Source organism: Triticum aestivum, chromosome 4A, assembly GCF_018294505.1.
Source record: "Triticum aestivum cultivar Chinese Spring chromosome 4A, IWGSC CS RefSeq v2.1, whole genome shotgun sequence".
NCBI lineage: Eukaryota > Viridiplantae > Streptophyta > Magnoliopsida > Poales > Poaceae > Triticum > Triticum aestivum.
The window spans coordinates 509,963,853-509,986,991 of record NC_057803.1 but is presented as its reverse complement, the minus strand read 5'-3'; positions in this window follow the sequence as shown (position 1 = coordinate 509,986,991).

Genomic DNA, 23,139 nt, shown 5'->3' with positions numbered 1-23,139 from the left:
ATTGATATGCACGAAGGTACCGACTCCGTCAAGGAATCCAAATTGGATGTGCTTCAAAGTCAACTTGACAAGTTCAAAATGAAGGATGGTGAAGGTGACGCTGAAATGTACTCTAGGCTTGCTCTTATCACAAATGAGATTGCCGGCTTAGGGAGTGAAGAGATGACCGGTAGATTCATCATCAAGAAGATCCTAAGAGCCTTGGATGGAAAATATGATACCGTGTGCACATTTATCCAAATGATGCCAAATTACAAAGATCTCAAGCCAACAGAAGTCATCGGAAGAATTGTTGCTCATGAGATGTCACTCAAGGATAAAGAGGAACTTCACAACAAATCAAGTGGTGCTTACAAAGCCTCATGTGAAGCCCCCACATCATCGAGTGAGAAACAAACCTTCAATGAAGAATTGAGCTTAATGGTGAAGAACTTCAACAAGTTCTACAAAAGTAGAAGCAAAGAGAGAAGCTCCAAGTCAAGGTCCTGCAATGACAAAAGGTCTTCTAGTCGAGAGCGAAACTGTTACAATTGTGGAAGGCTCAGACACTATTCCAATGAGTGTACGGCCCCCTACAAGAGAAGAGAAGATTCTCCCAAGAGAAGAAGTAGAAGAGAAGAATCACCATCTAGAGAAAGAAGGAGTAGAGATGATCATTATGAACGAAGACCCTCACGGAGAATCAAGGATTCGGAAAGAAAGGACAAGTCATCAAGGAGCTACACAAAACGAAGACATCAAGCTCATGTTGGTGAGTGGGTATCCGGCTCCGACTCCGACAACCACTCCGAGAGAAGCTATCACTCCGACTCCAAATATACTCAAGATGAAGGTGTTGCCGGTCTTGCACTTGTGACAACCAACTCCTACGACATATTTGACTCACCAAATGAAGGAGTTGGAACATTCTTCATGGCTAAAGGCCCAAAGGTATCACACCCCGAGTATGTTGATTTCAATAGTGATGAAGATGACTTGTTAGGTGATGATGATTTACTTGTTGACAACTCTAGTGATGAATACTATGATGAAACGTTAATTAATCATGCCAATCAAGATAAAACGAATGACAATGATAAGGAGAAGATTGAGTCTCTAACTAAAGAACCAAACACTCTTAAGTTAGCTCATGAAACTATCTTAGGAGATCATTGAGAACTTTTAAGGACTCATGAGAAATTACGCTTTGAAAAGCTCAACCTTGAGCAAGAGCATGAGTTCTTAAAAGCAATCAATGATGATCTTCGTAAGAAAAGTTCTTCTTACATTGCCAAGCGTTTACTCTTATCCACTTACATGCCTCAAGTCAAGTCTAGTAACAAGAACAAGAAAGATTCTTCCTCTAGTAGTAAAAATAATCATGCTAAATCCAATATTGTTGCTTCTAGTAGTTCTCTTGATTCCACTAATGATTCTCTCAGCCAAGTTACACTTGAGCAAGAAAATAGCTTATTGAAGGGAATTATAGAGAAAGGTGTTTACAAGAGCCTTGCCGGAAGTAAGCAATTCGAGGAAATTGTACGCAAGCAAGGAAGGCACCGGAAGAATCAAGGTATTGTTTTTGAACGAAAGTTCAATGCCAATGGATTTGAGTGGGAAGAAGATCAATACCCCAAGACGAAGTTTGTTCCTCAACAAGAGAAGTATGATCCTACTTCTTTCAAAGGGACACAAGCTCAAGATGATCTTCCACCACAAGACCACAAGCAAAAAGGCAAGGACAAGCTTCAATAGGAAATTGATGCATTTGAAGAAGCTCCTAAGGCCTTGGTTAAGTGGGTTCCCAAGACTACTTCAAGTTCCACTTCATCAAGTACAACTACAACACCGAGGATTCCCATCAAGATGGTGTGGATCCCAAAGAAGAAGAACTAGAGAGTTCTTGAGGGTGACTCCGCCAACATACTTCACTCTTATCATCTTGGCAAGAACAAGTGCAATCAACTTCCACATCTTGCACTAGTTCAAGGAGTCACAAACCCTCTAGTTGGTAAGACAAGGGACAGGTAACCTAAAAGCTTTCATAGACATCATCTTGTGTGTGCATCACTTTATGTCTATGGATATCCTTGTTTGTTCCTTGTGGGACTAACCCGTGTAGGTATTGAAAGTGCAACTCACTCCAATGGATAGCTCCAAATGATCTACATCAACATTGAGCATCCATATCTTCAACATCTACATGAAGTCATCATTGACAAAACCCAGGGTTAGTTCATCCCTCTTAGGGGGGATCTCACATCTAGGGGGAGCTTTACTCTAAGAATTGAGCTAAAGCAACTCTAATGGTGTGAACACAACAATGCTTTATGTAAAAGTGGTAACCCCACTTGTGCTTAAACGATGAGTATGACCTATGATCAAATGTTCTCATTTTACTCCTAAGTCAATATACTCATATATAGATGACCTAGTCATCGCAAATTGTTTGATAGATGCTAGAATTGGTTGTGCATGCTTTGCCACATATTTCATTTGTCATTTTATTGTGTGAGCATGTTGGTTGCATATTTCACTCATTCGAGGACGTCCACTTGTTGTTTTGATTGATTGGTTTCTTTTTCTTTGGCCAAGTGGATGGACAAGAATGCCTAAGAACCTTCTCTCGCTATCTATGCTTTTCTTGTCTCAAACTCTATTCATGCTACATCACAAAATTTGATCAAGTCAGATTCAAACCACTCTGTGTGAGGAGCACTCGGAGTCCCCGATTTGTCATAGACTTAAACTTCCAAAACTTCTTTGTGTGTTTCGGTCTGACCGATTCCTCCATTTCGGTCATACTGAGATCACTAAGTCGATCTAGGTTTTCAATCTCGGTGCAACCGATTTGAACTTTTCGGTCACACCGAGTTGCTGTAACTGTCAACAGTTATGCATCTCGGTGCCACCGAGTTGTTCCACTCGGTCACACCGACAAGGTCGGGCTATATATACTCACGGGCAAAATTTTGGAAATTTCTCTGAAACCCCTTCGCCCGCGCATAGCTCGCTCTGCCTCCTGGGTCTCCGGATCGTCCTCCTCGTCGCCAGCCGCCTCCTCTCGCTGGTCTCTGCCGCCGTCAACGGAATTCTTCCCCGCCGTTGCCGCCGTAGCGAGTTCATCGCCAAACTAGGGTATGGACTCAATCACAGTGATATCCCCATCCGATTCCTAGCACATTGTGTTCATTATGATTCTTACCACGATTGAAACGCTTCTATCCAGTCAAAACACTCCGTAGATTAGAGTTGAATTGAAAATTTAGGTTTAGGTTTCCGCCGAAACCATCTCGGACCATCCGAGTTGTGGAACTCGGTACCACTGATTCGGCTCAGGCCATTGCACATGAGATTCTCGGTCTGACCGAGAATTGAAAATCGGTGTGACCGAGTTCAGGACTTTGTGAAACCCTAGCAGTCTCGGTGCCACCGAACTATGACTCGGTCTAACCGAGTTCACTAGTTTTGGGTCCAACAACTGCTTCCGTATCACCGAGTTTGCAAATCGGTTGATCCGAAATGCTTTGTGTGGAAAACTAAAACTAAGTTTTTAACTCATTCTTTTGCAAAAATCTCTGTATTTTGTGATGCTCATCCACTCTATCTCATCTACAATCTATTCACAGGGTCTGCAGTTAGTGTTTGCAATATGTCTGACCAGAGTGACAACCAGAACAAGTCAGAGGAGAAGGTGCACATGAGTGAGGGCACTAGTCCCTCTAGCAGCTCAAATGAGGGTAGCAGAAGCACCCCCAAGCAATTTGCCAAAGGCTGCCACTAGAGCAAGCAAGAAAAGAACTTCAGAATCTGAGGATGAAGATTATGTGGCAGAGGAAGATGATGCCACATCAAAGAAGAAAGTGCTGAAAAAGGAATATGGCTCAGCTGCAGCCACAAAGCTAGGTATGCAGAAGAAGGCACCTGCAAGGAGAGTTCCCACTTCCAAACCTAGGAAGGTTGCCACTGGAGAAACCATAAAGTTTACCATTGAGTCAGAAGAGGAAGCTGTTGGCCAAGATAAAAAGAAAACGAGAGTCAGAACCACTACTGCCAGAGTTCTTGGCAACCCTCTATGAGGAGAGATTCAGAAGAGGAAGAAGAAGAAGAAGAGGTTGCTGCACCAGCACCTAAGGACTAGAAACTCATGGGTGATGCTATCAGGACAAGGGCTGCATCATCTAAGCCCAAAGCTGCTGCTAAGTCTACTCCTCCAGCTCCAAAGCCAAAACCCAAGAGGAGCACCACAAACATCCCTGCAGAGGAGAAGAACAAGGCCCCAGTGCCTGAGACAGCTGCTGTTGGAGAAGAAGATGATGAAGAGCATGTTCTAAGAAAGTTGAAGCCCAAGATTCCAGACCACAATGATGCTCATCATGTGGCTAAGAACATGAAGCTCAGAAGAGACTCAGGGTTGAGGCTATGGAGAGTGTCAGATCCATATGCCAGCCAGAGAAGAACTGCTGTTGATTACAGGTTCCACACAAAGGAACAACAGGACTTCTATGAGACAGTGTTGTTGGACAAGAAGCCTATAGTGTGTGAAATGAGGTGGGTCGACTGGAAGTATATCAAGGAAAATGAGGAACACTATCCTGGTGTGTTTGATAGCTTCAGTGCTTGTGGAGTTGCAGACTTTGTTGGGCAGAAGCTCACAAAGTGCAATGAGGAGCTCATAATGCAATTCTACTTCACAGCACACTTCTATCCAGATGGCAGGATAGTATGGATGTCTGAAGGTACAAGGTACCACTCAACTATTGAGGAATGGGAAAATCTGATCAATGCTCCTAAGGAAGAAGATGATGACTTGGATGTCTATGCCAAGAAGAAGATGGATCACAACTCTATGGCAAACATGTACAAGGAGATTCCTGAAGATGATCTTGGGACTCACCAGTTTGGGTCAGTAAAACACTTGCTATCAGGGCTGCCTACAATCAATTGGATCCTTTGGAACACTCTCTTGCCCAAGTCTGGTGATCACAGAATGATCAGAGGCCATGCAATTAACTTGCTACATATATTTGATGTGCCACAGAAGTTCAAGGTCATGAGCCTTATAGTTGAGACTATCAAGAGGACTGCAGCTGACCAGAAAAGAAGTTGTGGATATGCCCCATAGATCCAGGAGTTGATAAACCCAAAGATGGGCACAAGCACATACTTGTTGGATAAGGAACACTTGCCTATCTACCCAGACTTTGAGGACAACCAAGTTGTGATGAATGAAGATGAACCCTCCTCAGTGCAAGCACAAGCAAAGAAGGAGAAGGCAAAGATGGAGAAAGCTGCCAAGATGCCAACCATGGAAGAGGCATCTCGGTATTTTCTAAAGAGCAAACAAGATCAGCTTGGCTACTTTATTGCATCCACTAAGGATAGAGAAAGGACTAGCCACCCTGACTCGAAACCAGGAGAGCTTGGAAAGAATCATGGAGCAGAAGTTCTATGACATGGATGTGAAGGTAACTGAGATCCAGTCTGTTGTGGAGCAACTTCAGGATGACATGCAGGAGAGGAAGGGCAAGACAACAACTGAGGAATTTGCCAGAGTGCCAAGAGCTCAGAGGTCAACTGCAGTACCAATACCAGACACTACAGCCACTTCATCGGCACCACCTACAGCTTCAGTGCCACCAGCTCCAGCACCTACCCCAGCAGATCCATCTACATCAACAGAAGCCTTCGTCCTTGGCGTTATCCGGACACCACCACCTGAAGACCAAGCTTGAGAGACGTTTTAGTGCTATGCATTTTCTACGAACTTTTTGGTAACTTGTTGCCAAAGGGGGAGAAAAATGTATAGATCATAGGCTTCGAGAGAGAGCGTTGCTTTTTATTCTCTCTTGCTTTGGTGGTTGAACTTTATTTGCTTGTTTGTGATACTTGGATGATCATGTGTGTTTGATCATATGCTACATTAATGCTTGTTGGATGATACTATCATTTTATCCCTATTTGATCATTCACTTTGCTTGGTGATGAGTGCATGTATTTAATTCTTATCATTTTGAGCACTCCACCAAGATGTATGTGACATGGAAGAGTAACCCATGATCCTAACTCATTTGCAGTCCAAAGCAAATCTTAAGATATGCACAAATTTAGGGGGAGCTCTTGCTTTTCACATACTTCTCAAAGCGACAATATCTTTCACTCTTATTATCATTTGTCGAAGCTTTGATTTATATGTTGTCATCAATTACCAAAAAGGGGGAGATTGAAAGTGCAACTATCCCTGGGTGGTTTTGGTAATTCCTAACAACATATAGCTCATTGAGCTAACATTATTCCAAGATTAACATTTCAGGAAAAGCTCAATGAATGACATGGCATGGATGAGGAAAGTGGATCCCTCAAAATTCTAAGGACAAAAAGTTTGGCTCAAGCTTGAAGCTCAAGACTCTACATTTTATATTTTAGTGATCCAAGATCACATTGAGTCTATAGGAAAAGCCAATACTATCAAGGAGGGATGAGGTGTTGCTTAATGGCTTGCTTGCTCAAAATGATTAGTGATATGCTCCAAAATCCTCAACTACCTTCCCACATCCACATATGACCTAAACCAAAAGTCAAACTCGGCCTCACCGATTCTTTCTATCCGGCGCCACCGAGTTTCAGATGTCATAGCCACTGCCACAAACCCTAGGCAAATCGGTCTCACCAATAGGGATCTCGGTCTCACCAAGATGGGATTGTAATCTCTCTGTTTCCCTTTGTAACGTTTCGGTCTTACCGAGATGAGCGATCGGTCCTACCGAGATTGCAATGTAAACTCTCTATTTCCCTTTTGTAACATTTCGGTCTCACCGAGATGAGCGAATTGGTCCCACCGAGTTTACCCGACCAACTCTCTGGTTAGCTTATTACCAAAATCGGTCCCACCGAGTCTATGTAATCGGTCACACCGAGATTACGTTATGCCCTAACCCTAACCATATCGGTCCTACCGAGTTGCATCTCAGTCCCACCGAAAATCCTAACGGTCACTAGGTTTGCTGAATCGGTCCAACCGAGTTTAACCATTCGGTCCCACCGAGTTTGGCAAATTGTGTGTAACGGTTAGATTTTGTGTGGAGGCTATATATACCCCTCCACCCACTCTTCATTCGTGAAGAGATCCATCAGAACATACCTACACTTCCAATACACATTTTCTGAGAGAGAACCACTTACACTTGTGTTGAGGTCAAGATATTCCATTCCTACCATATGAATCTTGATCTCTAGCCTTCCCCAAGTTTCTTTCCACTCAAATCTTCTTTCCACCAAATCCAAATCCTGTGAGAGAGAGTTGAGTGTTGGGGAGACTATCATTTGAAGCACAAGAGCAAGGAGTTCATCATCAACACACCATTTGTTACTTCTTGGAGAGTGGTGTCTCCTAGATTGGCTAGGTGTCACTTGGGAGCCTCCGACAAGATTGTGGAGTTGAACCAAGGAGTTTGTAAGGGCAAGGAGATCGCCTACTTCGTGAAGATCTACCGCTAGTGAGGCAAGTCCTTCGTGGGCGACGACCGTGATGGAATAGACAAGGTTGCTTCTTTGTGGACCCTTTGTGGGTGGAGCCCTCCGTGGACTCGTGCAACCGTTACCCTCCGTGGGCTGAAGTCTCCATCGACGTGGATGTACGATAGCACAACCTATCAGAACCACGACTGTCGGTGTCAAAACTGGCGGATCTCGGGTAGGGGGTCCCGAACTGTGCGTCTAGGCTGGATGGTAACAGGAGACAAGGGCACGAAGTTTACCTAGGTTCGGGCCCTCGCGACGGAGGTAAAACCCTACTCCTGCTTGATTAATACTGATGATATGGGTAGTACAAGAGTAGATCTACCACGAGATCAAGGAGGCTAAACCCTAGAAGCTAGCCTACGGTATGATTGTTGTATGATGAAGTTGTCCTACGGACTAGAACCCTCCGGTTTATATAGACACCGGATAGGGTTAGGGTTACACAAAGTCGGTTACAATGGTAGGAGATCTTGAATATCCGCATCGCCAAGCTTGCCTTCCACGCCAAGGAAAGTCCCATCCGTACACGGGACGAAGTCTTCAATCTTGTATCTTCATAGTCCAGGAGTCCGGCTGAAGGTATAGTCCGGCTACCCGGACACCCCCTAATCCAGGACTCCCTCAGTAGCCCCTGAACCAGGATTCAATGACGACGAGTCCGGCGCGCAGATTGTCTTCGGCATTGCAAGGCGGGTTCCTCCTCCAAGTTCTTCATAAAAGATTGTAAACACCAAGAGTAGTGTCCGGCTCTGCAAAATAAGTTTCCACATATTGCCATAGAGAGAATAATATTAACACAAATCAAATCTGCTGACGTATTCTGTAGCATGATATCACACTACGGCCAAGTCCTTATTCGAATCATTTTCACTTCTCCACCTCAGCGCGTTTCGCAAGGCGGTTTCCTTGGCACGTCTTGTCAAAGCAGAGACCGTGTCCCCTTTATTTACGAGATTCTCATCAATACGGTCGTGGGTAACCCAATCGTGCCTGTTCAGCATGTTTTCTCGATTAAAAGCGAGTCCCAAACGGTCACGGGGAGGGCTCTTGGTATTCATCCTCTTATAAAGAGACCAAGGCCTTACTCCTTTTTTCCAACCTCAAACGAGTTTGCCCATCTCCTCGAGTTTCAACACCCTAGGCTCCAGATTTCAGGCGCTTCGGATCATCGACAATGTCCAGTTCCGACCTTCAAGGCCGGTGGATGCCCTGCTCCGTCACGGAGGAGGACGTGCTAAAGTTGAGAGAGGCTAAGTTCTTGACTGGCGAAATTTCGCATAGGTTGCCTGCTCAAGGGCAGGCCATTCCCAGTCCCCAGCCTGGTGAGAGTGTGGTGTCCATATCCCACTTCCTTCGGGGGTTAGGCTTCCCAATGGATCCCTTTGTGAGGGGGATCCTATTTTATTACGGGCTGGAATTCCACGACTTAGCTCCGGAGTCCATCCTCCATATCTCCTCATTCATTGTTGTGTGTGAAGCGTTCCTCCGTGTTACCCCTCACTTCGGATTGTGGCTCAAGACTTTTAAACTGGAGCCGAAGATGATCGAGGGACGGCACGCAGAGTGCAGAGGCGCTGTTATAAGCAAGAATGCTGATGCTCCATGGCCCGAGGGCTCTTTTCAAGAGGAGCTTGGCTTGTGGCAACGAGAGTGGTTCTATATCACCGCTCCCAGGGGCACCAAGTGGGTGGCGCCTCCTGTCTTTCGCTCGGGTCCCCCACCACGGCTAGCGTCATGGGTCAGCAAAGGGTTAGATTGGGGGTTACCCAAAGACGTGCCCTTACTGCAAGGCTGCATAATGGATCTCTTAGAAGGAGACCTCAGCCTGGTCAAGATGACGCAGGTCATGATGATTCACCGAATATTGCCCGGCAAACGTCGCATCCTTCGCCTGTGGGAGTTTAATCCAGAGGGACCGCGGGCTCTCCAGCATTTCATGGGCGCAACGCCCGCGGAGATGTATAAACTGTTCATCGGATCACAAGCGATGTGTCCGGATTTGACCGAGGACACAGGCCTAAGCTGCAATCGCCCGGATACTCAAGTAAGTAATCTTGTGCCCGGACCTGCTATCCGTATAATTGTCATAAACTTGCCCCTAAAAGAGTTGTCCTTTTAAACAGGAGTGGAGAGCGAAGGCAAAGCTGATCAGGTGTCCGGTTCCCCATCCCAAAACCAGGCCGGATCCCATGCTTCTCAGGATGTTGAAGATAATGCCTTTGGAGGGAAGTAAGGGGGAGGACAAGGAAACTATTGCCTCCTTGAAGGAGGCTGCTCAGAAGGGAGGAACCAACAATTCCACTCCTAAGGGGAAGAAGAGGGCCGCCTCTGACGACCCGAAGACCATGGCCTCGAAACGGGGGGAAAATCCTTGTCAGAGGGTCCGACGCCGGGGAGTTCCTCGGCCGAACTACACCCTCAAAGGGATCAGCCCTCCAGTGAGCCGTAAGTAGAGAAAGATTTTCCTTTTGAGGATGAGAGAAATCCTTGATTTATATCTGAGAAGATTAACCGAAATTTTACCTTGTAGCTCGGACCTCACCCTTCTCAGCAGAGCTCGTCTTCGGGGGATCTTCTTCCGGAGATGATGGAGAGCGGGACGCCTCCCCCTGCCATAACGCCTAGCGAGGCGGGCAACCCTGAGGTGTCGTCGCAAAGGGTTTCTCTGAATCCGGCAGGGGCGGAAGATAGCTATGTGGCCCCCCAAGGTTCTCCGCGTCCGGCCTTCGAAAGAGGCCATAGGACAAGTCCGGCACCGTCTGGTGCTCGGCCGGAGGAGCTAAAGATTCTGCTGGGGCGAGCTTCCATCTCAGAGGAGCACCGTGCATTGATGGGCACGGTGATTGAAAGGATTTCATCCGCAGAAAGCGGATTGCATGGGGCCATCAAAAGTTTACTGACGGGTTTTGAGGTACGTTAGATAATGTACACTTTTGTCAGTTATGCATAAGTAAGATGCGCCCTGTGTAGATAATAGCCCCTGAGACTCTGTGCGTCGTCAAGAAATGACGGCGCGCAGAGGATCATAATCCCAGGTCTAAGATGTCACCTTTGAATGTAGGTGGCGAGGTGTCCGGAATCGAGCTGAACTGATGATTTTGCCGAACTAAAGCGGCAATTGGACGTGGCAGATGCCGACATCGCACTTGTCAACAAGCGGCTTGATGAGGCTCAAGGTATGTAATTCCTTGGGCGGCATCAGGTAAGAGGAGCTTCATGCCAGTGTCTTACAATGTGTGTGCTTGACGCAGATGGTGCGGCCGCCATGGAGAGTCTTAGGGCAGAACTTGCCCGAGCTAAGGAACAAGCCAGAAAAAGTGATGCGGCTGCCGAGAAAGCCATTGAAGAGCTGAGAGCCGAACAAGCTGCTCATTGCCGAAGCAAGGAAAAGATGGCCGAGATGGCCGAAAAGTTAAAGAGCACTGCAGACCGTTGCAAACTTCTTGAGAAAGAAGACCGGCGAGACAAACGGACATAGATAAGGCCGTTGCCGATGCCAAGGACGCTCGCTCTGCGATGAGAGCTGCGAAGGAGGAGCTGCGTCAGGCCGAACAGATTGCGGCTGGAAAGCCCTTTATGCTGCGGAGGAAGTTTTGTGATCTGAAGTTTGCTCCGTTGGATCGGATGTGGAGTGTGGGAGACACCTATCTGGATTTGGCAGCAAGTGCTGCAGATGCGACCGAATACTTTCGAGATCAAAAAGATCGCAAAGTGGAAAAGCTTTTCTGGTCGCAGTTCCACAATCCAGAGCGTCCACTGGCAGTGGACGATCGCCTGGCTCAATGGGCCGAACTGAATAGGTTGTCCGCACTCGCCATGAAGTACGTCATGGGTCATCTATGGCCGGGGAGATTGGAGCCGAAGAGTTATTTCAGCTTGGTGCAGCAGTTCCTTGACGCGGTGCCACGTATCAATGCGATGAAGAGGTCAGCATGCATAGAGGGCGCACGGATTGCTCTTGCTCGTGTCAAGACATACTGGGTAGAGATGGAGACCACCGTTGTTGCATCCCAAGATTCGGACAAAAGCCGAGTACCCTCCAAGCACTATTTTCAGGAAGTCCTTGAAGGCGCTCGTGTAATAGAGACGCAGTGCTCGAAGGATGCTATGTTATGATAGCATATGTAATTATAGAGCAATATTTTGATAAATTGTAGTGGCCTTTTATACTTGTGCCTTCAAGTATTGGAACACCTCCTGTGCGGCCGTTTTTAATATATATAAAATCTAAAAGATGGCAGTCGTTGGCTTCAGCCCCCACGCACATAGTGCGGGGGTGCTCGCAGAAGGCGCTTTTTCACACTTAATCCAACGTCTTGGTCCTACAAAGGAGGTGATGGCGCAGCGAGCCAGGCAACCGGACTATAATGCTTTAACACTTTCACTTAGCCATAGGAGCTTGATAGTGGGACTCTTTAGATAGCCCTTGGTGGTGACTGCGCTCGCCCGAATTCGGCGCGCGTGTGTGCCTGGCCGGGAAACGGCCCTTCATTAATGCGGAGGAATCCTATAGATTCCGGAGAGTCATCGAGTGGTTGACCAGTCTCATGCTATATCATGACAGTCGGTTTTCGGCTTTCTCTACTGAGGTGCTCGCCCTGCCAAATTGGGGCACAATCGCAGTAGTTCTCCTGGTGCTGCCTTAGCCGATAGAGAGGAACATAAGGCGGCCGAACATAGGAGCCGGGCAACCCAACATTGACCAAAATCATGATTCGGAGCTGATGCATATAAGGCCAAACTCGCGACGCCGAACACTCCCTAAGGTATTCGGTCTTTATGAGAGCGGGTAAAGGAATGCTCTTAGTTATGAGCCCCTAGTGTCCAGGTACGTGCAATAATTCTGACGTGGCCACATGCCAAGACGCCAGCCTCCTCCTTGGTTATAGAACCAGGGGATGTGTAGCAACAAGAGATAGTAAAAAAGGTTTACGGAGGGTCTTAATCTGAAAAGAATCCTTGGAACGGGTCCCTACTGCACGTCTGTGCCTGTGTCTCCGTTGTGCCGTATCCTGGACGGGCGCAACACGATGTTCATCTGTGAAAGAGAGGAACTAAGTTGAAAAGAAAAATTGTATTAAATAAACAAAAATTTGTGCCGAACAAAAATTGTATTAAATAAACAAATATAAAGTAAAATGTGTAAAATTGAGCTTTATTTTCTCTTATATGTGCGGAGCCCCGAGGGCATGCCGGGCTCGTCTATCCGTGCCCGTGGTTTTAATGACCTGTTCGGATGTTCTGGCTGGTGAAGCCATTGTATTGTGGGGCTGTTAAAGCGGCCGCACTATCCTCCGCTCGGGGGAGGAGCTCTCAATGCTTCCCCTTCAAGGAGATGATGCCTCGTGGACCGGGCATTTTAAGCGTGAGAGATGCATAATGCGGTATTGCATTAAAGCGGGCGAAAGCTTCGCGCCCCAGCAGTGCTTGATAGCGACTTGAGAATGGGACGATGTGGAAAGTTATCCTTTCACGGCGGAAGTTATCGGTAGAGCCGAATATAACTTTGAGCCGGATAAAACCCATGCAATGGGTGTCCAGACCGGGCACTACCCCTTGAAATGAGGTCTTGCTGTGGCGGATTCTTGTTGGGTTTATCCCCATGTGACGGATTGTGTCCTGATATATCAGGTTTAGTCCACTGCCGCTGTCCATTAGGACATTTGAAAACTGGAGCCCGCCAATTATTGGATCGAGTACCAAGGCAGTCCAGCCTGCGCTCCTGGTACTTCTTGAATAATCTAGATGATTGAAGATGATTGGTTTTGACAACTAGTGGCGGGACCCCTTTGGGATGGGTCGTGTGGCGCGTACCTTTATGGGCGCCGCACGTTTTGTTATATGAAGTAGGTTTACTGTTTTTACTTCTTGTGGGAAATTCTTCTGTTTCCTGGTGCTCTGCTTTTGGGGTTCATCCTCATCTTCACTTGGTGTGTCGAGCCCCTTGTGTTCGGCGTTGAGTCTGCCGGATTGTTTGAAAACCCAATAATCTCTGTGAGTATGGTTAGCAAGCCTCCCTGGAGTACTGTGTATTTGACATATCCTGTTCAGGATTTTGTTTAGGTTGGATAAATCATCTCTGTTATCCTGGAGGGGCGGCTTTTTCTGATTCTGCCGTGAGCCTTTGAATCCGGCGTTGACTGTCGTGCTCTCTGGACTGTTTTCCTTAGTCCGGCGATGTTCCTTGTTGCGTCGCGGTATTCCATTTCCATCCCTTGTTTCGGATGTACTTGGGTCGCTGGTGCTACATCTTGCCAACCAGCTATCCTCTCTTGTGCAAAAGCGGGTCATGAGGCTTGTTAATGCGGCCATTGTTCTTGGCTTTTCTTGGCCGAGGTGTCTGGCGAGCCACTCGTCTCGGACATTGTGCCTGAAAGCTGCTAGGGCTTCGGCGTCCAGACAGTCGACTATCTGATTCTTTTTAGTAAGAAATCTATTCCAGAACTGCCGAGCTGACTCTCCGAGCTGTTGTGTTATGTGACTGAGGTCGTCATCATCCGGAGGACGGACATAAGTCCCTTGAAAATTTGCTCGGAAAGCGTCCTCGAGCTCTTCCCAGCTTCCAATTGTGTTTTCAGGAAGGCTTTTAAGCCAATGCCGGGCTGGTCCTTTAAGCTTTAGTGGTAAATATTTGATGGCGTGGAGATCATCTCTTCTAGCCATGTGTATGTGGAGGATGTAATCCTCTATCCAGACTCTAGGGTCTGTTGTTCCATCATATGCCTCTATGTTTACGGGTTTGAATCCCGCTGGAAATTCATAATCCAGGACCTCATTGGTGAAACATAGGGGATGTGCGGCGCCCCTATATTTGGGTGTGCCGGATTCTGATAATGGTTTTATTGCATTTCTTACGAGAGCTTGCTTTCTTGGCCCATAAATGGACCTGGCTGGGCCATCTTTTTGATGCGAATCCGCAAGTGGGTCGCGTGCCGGCTTAAGTGCGGCGCCATTTGCCGCTTTATGCTGGCTATGGGGTCGTCTATCCGACCGTGTGGCTTTCTTACTTTTTGAGTGCGAGGGCTCTAAGGCCTCTTCGTCGAATTCAGGCAGTAGCTTTCGCTTCGGATAGCTTTTAGTGCGACGACTGTCGCCGTATTTGTGTGCGCTGTTGATTACTTTACTCCATCTGATCCTGAGTGCACTTTCTGCAGTCTTAAGCTTCCGCTTCTGTTTTTTCAGGCTGAATGCGGTTGCAACGAGCCTCTTGTGGAGGTTCTTCTTCTCCGCAGGTTTATCCGGCGTAAGGTTGTTCGGAATGCCATTTTCACCAGGGGAGGGATGCTCGGTTTCTTCATTCGGGCTGCCCTGTTCGGACGGTTGCTCTAGGGCATGCTCGTAACCTGCTGGCTCATCCTGCTCTATGGCTGGGTCTGTATTGAGGCGGGGCTTGGGTTGGCGTTTACGCCGACGCTTTGATTGTTTTTCGAGGGATTGATCCTTCGTTCTATCCCTGTTTTCCTCGTGGTCGCTACCTTTAGGGGTATCCACCATGTACACATCATGAGGTGAGGTGGCCGTCCAATGCCCTGTAGGCGTTGCTTCATATGTATCTCCTGCATCGTCGTCCATACCGTCGATGTCTTCGGAGTCGAAGTTGAGCACGTCGTTTAAATTGTCGACAGTGGCTACCAAGTGGGTGGTGGGTGGGCTTTGAATTTCTTCATCGTCCGTATCCCATCCTCGCTGACCGTAGTCTGGCCAGGGCTCTCCTGATAAAGAGAGAGACTTTAGAGAATTCAGGATGTCGCTGAAGGGCGAGTGCTGAAAGATGTCCGCGGTGGTGAACTCCATTATCGGCGCCTAATCGGATTCGATCGGCAGGGGCACAGGGGGTCCGGAGTCCGGAGAGGAATCCGGATCCTCGGAGTCATGGGTCACGCGGAGTGCGGGGCTGGCGTTCGGCTCAATCGTCTTTGAGATTGCAGCCCCCGAGGTGACGTCCAACCGCTTATCCTCGATTGGCGCAATAGGCTCCGAATTAAGGGTCGGAACCGGTGCGTTTGCGGCCTCCAGGGCACTGTTCGGCGGCAGAGCTAGATCATGCCCCTCGAGACAGTGCGACGCGCTTGGCTGTGGCTCGAATCTGTGGAAGATCAAATCCTCGCAGATATCTGCCATGTAGTCTAAGCTTCCAAACCTGACCTGATGGCGAGGGGCGTAGCTTTCGATCTGCTCCAGGTGGCCAAGCGAGTTGGCCCGCAGTGCGAAGCCGCCGAAGACGAAGATCTGTCCGGGGGGGGGGAGTCTCACCCTGGACCGCATCGTCGTTGATGATCAAAGGAGCCATCGGGCCTAAAAGTGACGACACAGAGGAACTCTCAATGAAAGCACCAATGTCGGTGTCAAAACCGGCGGATCTCGGGTAGGGGGTCCCGAACTGTGCGTCTAGGCTGGATGGTAACAGGAGACAAGGGACACGAAGTTTACCCAGGTTCGGGCCCTCTCGATGGAGGTAAAACCCTACTCCTGCTTGATTAATATTGATGATGTGGGTAGTACAAGAGTAGATCTACCACGAGATCAAGGAGGCTAAACCCTAGAAGCTAGCCTACGGTATGATTGTTGTATGATGAAGTTGTCCTACGGACTAGAACCCTCCGGTTTATATAGACACCGGATAGGGTTAGGGTTACACAAAGTCGGTTACAATGGTAGGAGATCTTGAATATCCGCATCGCCAAGCTTGCCTTCCACGCCAAGGAAAGTCCCATCCGGACACGGGACGAAGTCTTCAATCTTGTATCTTCATAGTCCAGGAGTCCGGCTGAAGGTATAGTCCGGCTACCCGGACACCCCCTAATCCAGGACTCCCTCAACGACAAAAACATCCGTGTCTCCAATTGCGTTTGAATCCTCCAAACCCTTCCCTTTACATTCTTGCAAGTTGCATGCTTTACTTTCCGCCGCTCATATACTCTTTTGCATGATTTACCAATTGTGTGGAGATTGCTTGACTTGTGCTAAGATAGCTAAAATCTGCTAAGAACTAAAATTGGGAAAAGGCTAGATTTTTATTTGGTCAAGTAGTCTAATCACCCACTACTAGGAAAAGGCCTACTAATGGCGCACCGGTTTTGCCTACTAATGGCGCACTACCGGTGCGCCATTAGCATCACGCCACTACAATTTTTTTGTAATGGCGCACCTGTGGTGCGCCATTAGAATCTGGTATTCTAATGGCGCACCGCTGGTGTGCCATTAGTATGGCCCACGGTGCGCCATTAGTATCTGGTATAATAATGGTGCACCACATAGAAGTGCGCCATTAGTAACAATATTTTTTCAATTTTTTTATAATTTTTTTTTCAAATTTTTCCAATTTTTTTTCATTTTTTCTTAATCTCAGGTCACTATGGCTTAATCTCGGGTCAATGTGCTTAATCTCGGGTCAAATCGCACTTCATGGTCAAACTTCCCGAAAGGTCACCCATCCTCACACTACTCTAGCCCAAGGACGCTTAACTTCAGAGTTCTATCTAACCCCAGCAACAGCTCACTTCACAGGCACTTGTTGATATATCTAGCATATCAATCCGATTATACCTTGTTGATGTCTAGGACTTTGTTCATGTTCATGACTATGATGAAATTTTGAAAAATATTTCAAACTTCCCGGTCATATTACGTATCATTTTTTGAAATTTTTTTCAAAAAAAACCTTTTTTTTGAATTTTTTGCCTCTAGATCTTGAAAGCCCCGTAACCTTTTTTGTGTTAGGTTTTGGGTATTTTGAAAATGTTTAACGGGGTTCCCCCGGTTAAATTCGAATGTAACTTTTTGAGTAGATGATTTTTCATATATAAAACTTTTTAATCCGAGTTTGTATGCAAAAGTTATGCCCATTTTACAAATTTCCAAAGAGATTTTGCAAATAAAGTCGAAATTTATATTTGTAAATTTTACTAACAACTAGACCACATATGACATGGGAAACTTATTTTCTTTTATTTTTTTGACATTTTTATCATTTTTTTTTTAAAACTGAAAAGGCGGTCCACGGGGGGGGGGGGTGCATTCGGTGGAAGCCGGGCAAACTAGTAATGGCGCACCGTGGGGTGGTGCGCCATTAGTAGTTAAACTAGTAATGGCTAAACTAGTAATGGCGCACCACACCCACGGTGCGCCATTACTAGTTTTGAAAAAAAAATATAAAAAATTTTGAATTTTTTTTGAAAAAAACTTAGTAATGGCGTACCAGTGGACAATGCGCCATTACTAGTTAAAACTAGTAATGGCGCACTGTCCACTGGTGCGCCCTTACTAGCAAGTTTTTTTTATTATTTTTTTACTTTTTTTTCAAAACTTCTAATGGTGCACCGTGGGTGTGGTGCGCCATTACTATGTCAACTAGTAATGGCGCACCACACCCACAGTGCGCCATTACTAACAATTTTTTTTAATTTTTTTTCTTTTTTTTCGAAACTTCTAATGGCGCACCGTGGGAGTGGTGCGCCATTACTATGTCAACTAGTAATGGCGCACCACACCCACGGTGCGCCATTAGTAACAAATTTTTTTTATTTTTTTTCAAAACTTCTAATGGCGCACCGCGCACCAGGTGCGCCATTAGTAATATATTACTAATGGCGTACCTGTATGTGGTGCGCCATTGCTATATTCTAATGGCGCACCACACACGTGGTGCGCCATTAGTGACCATTTCATCTATAGCCGTTTTCCTAGTAGTGGACCCCCCTCTAGACATACTTTCGATCCTACATCACCTCCCCTTGGTCATCATTTGCATCCAAACCCCACTGCGTTCACATTGTTTAAACCTCTTTAAATAATCATCTACTACTTCAGTTAGACTAGCCATCTAATCCTAATTCTCCAAACCATAGCCCTCCGTTCCAGCGGTTCCAAATGGCGAAAGAGATCGAGATGCAGGTTTTTAGCGTCCAACATGTCCTCGTCGAAGGCTCGATGCGCATAGTTGCCACCGTCACTGTCCACCAAAGGGTTGTTCGGCAGTGGATCAACAATGTATCCAACTCCCTCGAAAAGGTAGAGACGAGGGTCATCAGTCTCGACGCAGAGTACACAAAGTGTGCCCCTGGGAAGATCCAGCGCGCCGCCGTCCTTCAGCTGTGCCTCGAAGATGATGTTTTGGTGTACCACATCATACACTTGCCCTCCATACCAGGTGAGCTTCACGATTTCTTGTCTCGGGAGGACGTATACTTCTGTGGGGCAGCCATCGAAGGGGACAAACAGAAGCTGGAGCCGTACAACCTAGATTTGAAAAGCATCGCTGGCCTACAAACCAGAATCAAAATTCCTGTAGAAGATTGTGATAAATAGACACCATCCCTATTTGACGTAGCAAATTTTGTGCTCGGTACAAATCTTCAGAAGGGTGACGAGACGGTGGCATTAAGGTCGTCTGGATGGGAGAATTATCCCTTGACGTACGAGTGGATAAAATATGCTGCCCTCGATGCCCGTGTGAGTTTCGAGATAGCTGCAAGGTCCAAAGAGCTTGTTGCAAAGCCGTCTCCCACAGAGAATGAGAAGAAGAAGAAGAAGAAGAAGAAGAAGAAGAAGAAGAAGAAGAAGGGCATTATGGATGGATGAACTATTTCCTCTCTTATAAAAAAATTATTCCCTCTCGGTGTATATTGATATAGATGGACTATTTCGATGGTGTGCATGTCTTTGGAATAGAGTGGTAGCGTGGGTCCGCTTGACTATAAGGAACTATTTATCCGCATATATAGCTTTCTCTGCTACTCCTTCCAGTGATAGTGATCGGTATGCAGTGCATGTGTCCGTATACATGACAGCTTGTCCATGGAAGTTCAACTACGACGACCATCATGTTTCATCTCGCGATTCCCACGACGCCTCTCCAACCCACGGCACCACACCCCCCGACGTGCGCTTCACCCCTCTCGGCCGCACCGCCCCTCTGCCTTTGTGTGCATGACATGTGGGCCACCTAAAATGCGGCGACCAAAAAGTTTCTACCACAGCCACCTGCGATTCCCACGACGCCGCTCGAAACCATGAAACCACACGTCCCCCGACCTGCGGCTCACCCCTCTTGGCCCCACTGCCCCTCTGCCTACAGGAGCATTACATGTGAACAAGTCACCTATCGGGTCCACATGTTATTGACTCAAAGGTAGGTGTAGTAAGGCGATGAAGCTCAGTCCCGACGGCCCTGAGAGGGAAATAGAACTCCTGCACCAGGGCTTGTGGTGCTCCCACAGCACGAACTCATGCCAAACTCGAGATTTGTTTCTTTACTATACATGCACGCAACTATTTAATGGACATTGTAATCTCAACATGTGATGGGGAGCTCTAAATTTGAATTTGAAACTTATAAAACGAAAAGATTCAAAAGAAATAAACTAGGAGAGAGGGAGTGTACCGTAGGATGTGTCCCATACAAAATAAGTCCTCTGGTTTGTCACGCGAAGATGCAGTTAGAAAGGAGCACATCGTCTTCCTACTCGTATGGCAACAAATCAGCCGCAGATAGCATGGTCCGCCTTTGACCGCCATGGGCAAGGTTCGTGCTATCTTATTCAATCTCACCGTGGTTCCATCGTACCAATTCATGCGGTGGCCCGTTGCATGGCTGATCCCAATGTTGGACAAAGGTTCTACGGGAACGGTGTCACCGTTGTAAATGTTGTGCAAATTGATGTTGGTACCCTCCCGTACATATGCAAGACAATCTCCCTCGCACCGAGCATAACCTGTGAAATAGTGGCTAGGGGGAGAATTAGGAAATGGACACGGAAGTAGTCTTTAGAATGCATTTACTACGTGATCAAACTCATCTTACCTTCTCATCGGAGGAAATCCGAGTGCCCCTCAACGTCGGCATCTCAAGGGGCGTCAACTTGCAACTACGGCCACACCGCGCTGGAGAGACCCCCAAGGAAACATCCTCGTGCGTTCCACGGAACATCAAGATGCATTTGTATGAGTAGTTTATCTTGTGAGAGAAAAGGATGAACGAGGGAAGGCCTCTAGAGATAGAGATGGACACTACTACTACCAACGTGCTGGCCCATTCGTTGCAATGGATCCAAAGTAGTAGAATAATACTTGTTCACGTGCTTGAAATATAAACACTCTAGTTTTGATATACATCTGTCAGCAGACATGACAGCTTGTCCATGGAAGTTGAACCACGGCGACCATCACGTTTCTTGTTTCTACCACTGCCACACCCACACGCGATTCCCACGATGCCGCTCCAACCCACGGCACGACGTCCCCGACGTGGACATGGATCCTCTGACGTGGCTATCACTGCCTTGCCCTGCCTTTCCTTTGCTGACAGGTGGGACCCACGCTTATGGGTCCCACATGTCAGTGACAGAATGGTAGGATTGTTCGCGTCAGGGGATCCTCATCCCCCCGACGTGCCCCTCATCCCTCCCGGCCCCACCGCTCCTCTGCCTTTGTGTGCATGACATGCCGGCCAGCTGAACTATGGCGACCATCAACTTTCTACCACAGACACACCCGATTGGACGTGGTTTGCCTGCTACGCTGCTGTGCTCCGATCCGTACTCCCACACCATCGAATTTTCATCCAGTGGCTCTGACACATTTCGTCCCGGGCATCAATCCTCAGCTGTCGTACTTATGTACTGCAGGTAGTACCCGCCGGGGTGGCCATCTACGCCTCGTAACGCCCCGACGCCCAGCTGTGGCACCCTCGCCACGGCCACGCCACCACCGGCTGGTTCATCTTGAACGAGTGAGTCATGAACCACGCCACCACCATGAGAATGACATGTGGGCCAGCCGCATTTAAGGTCCGCATGTCATTGACTCATAGGCCGGGCACTAAGCCACTGAAGTTTGGTCCCGTGGGCCTCGAGAGGGAAATGTAACTCCTGCGGTAGGCCTTGTGGTTCTCCCGCAGTACGAGCTCGTGCCAAAACTGGAATTTGTTTCTTACAACTACTACCAACTAGTACTAGTAAGGTACACATGCATTGCATGCATGAGATTCTGGTGGTTTGTGCATTATGCTTCTACATGTGGAGCTTTCTGGATTCTAACATGTGGCAAAATCTGGTGGAATGTAAGGTTAGGCAAGTTTGATTAACTTAGGTGAGTGTTTGGTTCAAGCCACACCTTAGGCAAGCCACACTAAGGCCCCACATGACATACACACAAAAAATGTGGCAAGATTCCCTTAGGCTTGCCAACTTGTGGCTCTCATTTTGAAGAACTAATAACTTTGCCTAAGCTTAGTTGTGGCGAAGTTAGTCATTAATTAAGTTCAACCATGGAGTCTTCTAGATTATACATGTGGCAGAATCTGGTGGATGATATCCAGCGGCCAGTAGTGCTTGGATTTGCCATCTTTGTACCGTCGGATTGGCTTCATCCAACGACCAACTTTCAAAGTTTTTCACACACTATATAGGGGGTATAGATATAGATGTGTGGTCCGTTGCAATGGACCCAAAGTATATCTATACCCTATATAGTGTGCGAATAACTTTGAAAGATGGTCGTTGGATGAAGCCAATCCGATGTTGCAAAGATGGCAAATCCGAGCACTACTGGCCGTTGGATATCATCTACATTCCACCAGATTTTGCCACATGTACAATCTAGAAGACTCCATGGTTGAACTTAAGCATAATGCACAAACCTCAAAACACAAGCACTTCTCCTTTGTTCTAGAATCTTCCGTATCAATAATTGCCCAAATTTTTTTCTACATGAATTGCCATTAGTTGTTTTTACTTTATGCTTTACAATGCACAATTCCATGAATCTTAAAATAGATTAGCTTTTTTATGAAAACTAAATGATTTTGAATGAGATGAACTATAAGTATTAAATGAACATCTACATCATGCATATATGACTCAAAGCTTACATGCTATAATGTTGTATTTATTCATAATTTGGTTGCCAAATCTGATGTGTGTAATGCACGTGTACCTTACTAGTATCTATTTAGTGGAGTGCACTCTAAACACATTATCTATTTATTTTTCTCTAACCTTCCATAGCCATGCAACCAAGCCACATAAGCTTCATGGGTGCCCCCCACATCATATTATTCATACTACGTTGATTGAAAAAAAAGATAAATCACCCAAAACAAGATCTTCCCGTTTTTTGTTCCTATGATGTTGTGCCATGCACGTACCTACTAGTTGTATAGTGGTAGTACTAGTAATATAGTATTAGGAGTACAAATTTGGTACTAGTAGGAGTAGTACTAGTACATAATGCTCCTACTCTATCAACAAGCCCTGTCTAACACCAAATTTTTTGGCTTCCATGCTACAACTAGATCTTCCCCTCGTTTATGTTATCCAACCTGGCGGCGGGCGGGGTGTCGGTTTGCTCAACGGCGGTCCCACATGAAAGTGAAAATGCTAGGCAACACGCCTTCCCTAAGCTATGTGTCGTGCTAGACGGGCCGTGTTGCACCCCAGATTCCCGGGCGTGTGGGGGTGCGACGCGAAGGCGGTAGGCCTTTTCCTTTTACCAGCAATGTGCCTGTGCGTTGCGACGGATCCAAAGTAGTAGAATAGTAGTAATTGTTCACAAACTTGAAAGAAATCACTATTGTTTTGATATACTCCTAATATATTACTCCCTCCGTACCTAAATATTTGTCTTTTTTGAGATTTCAAA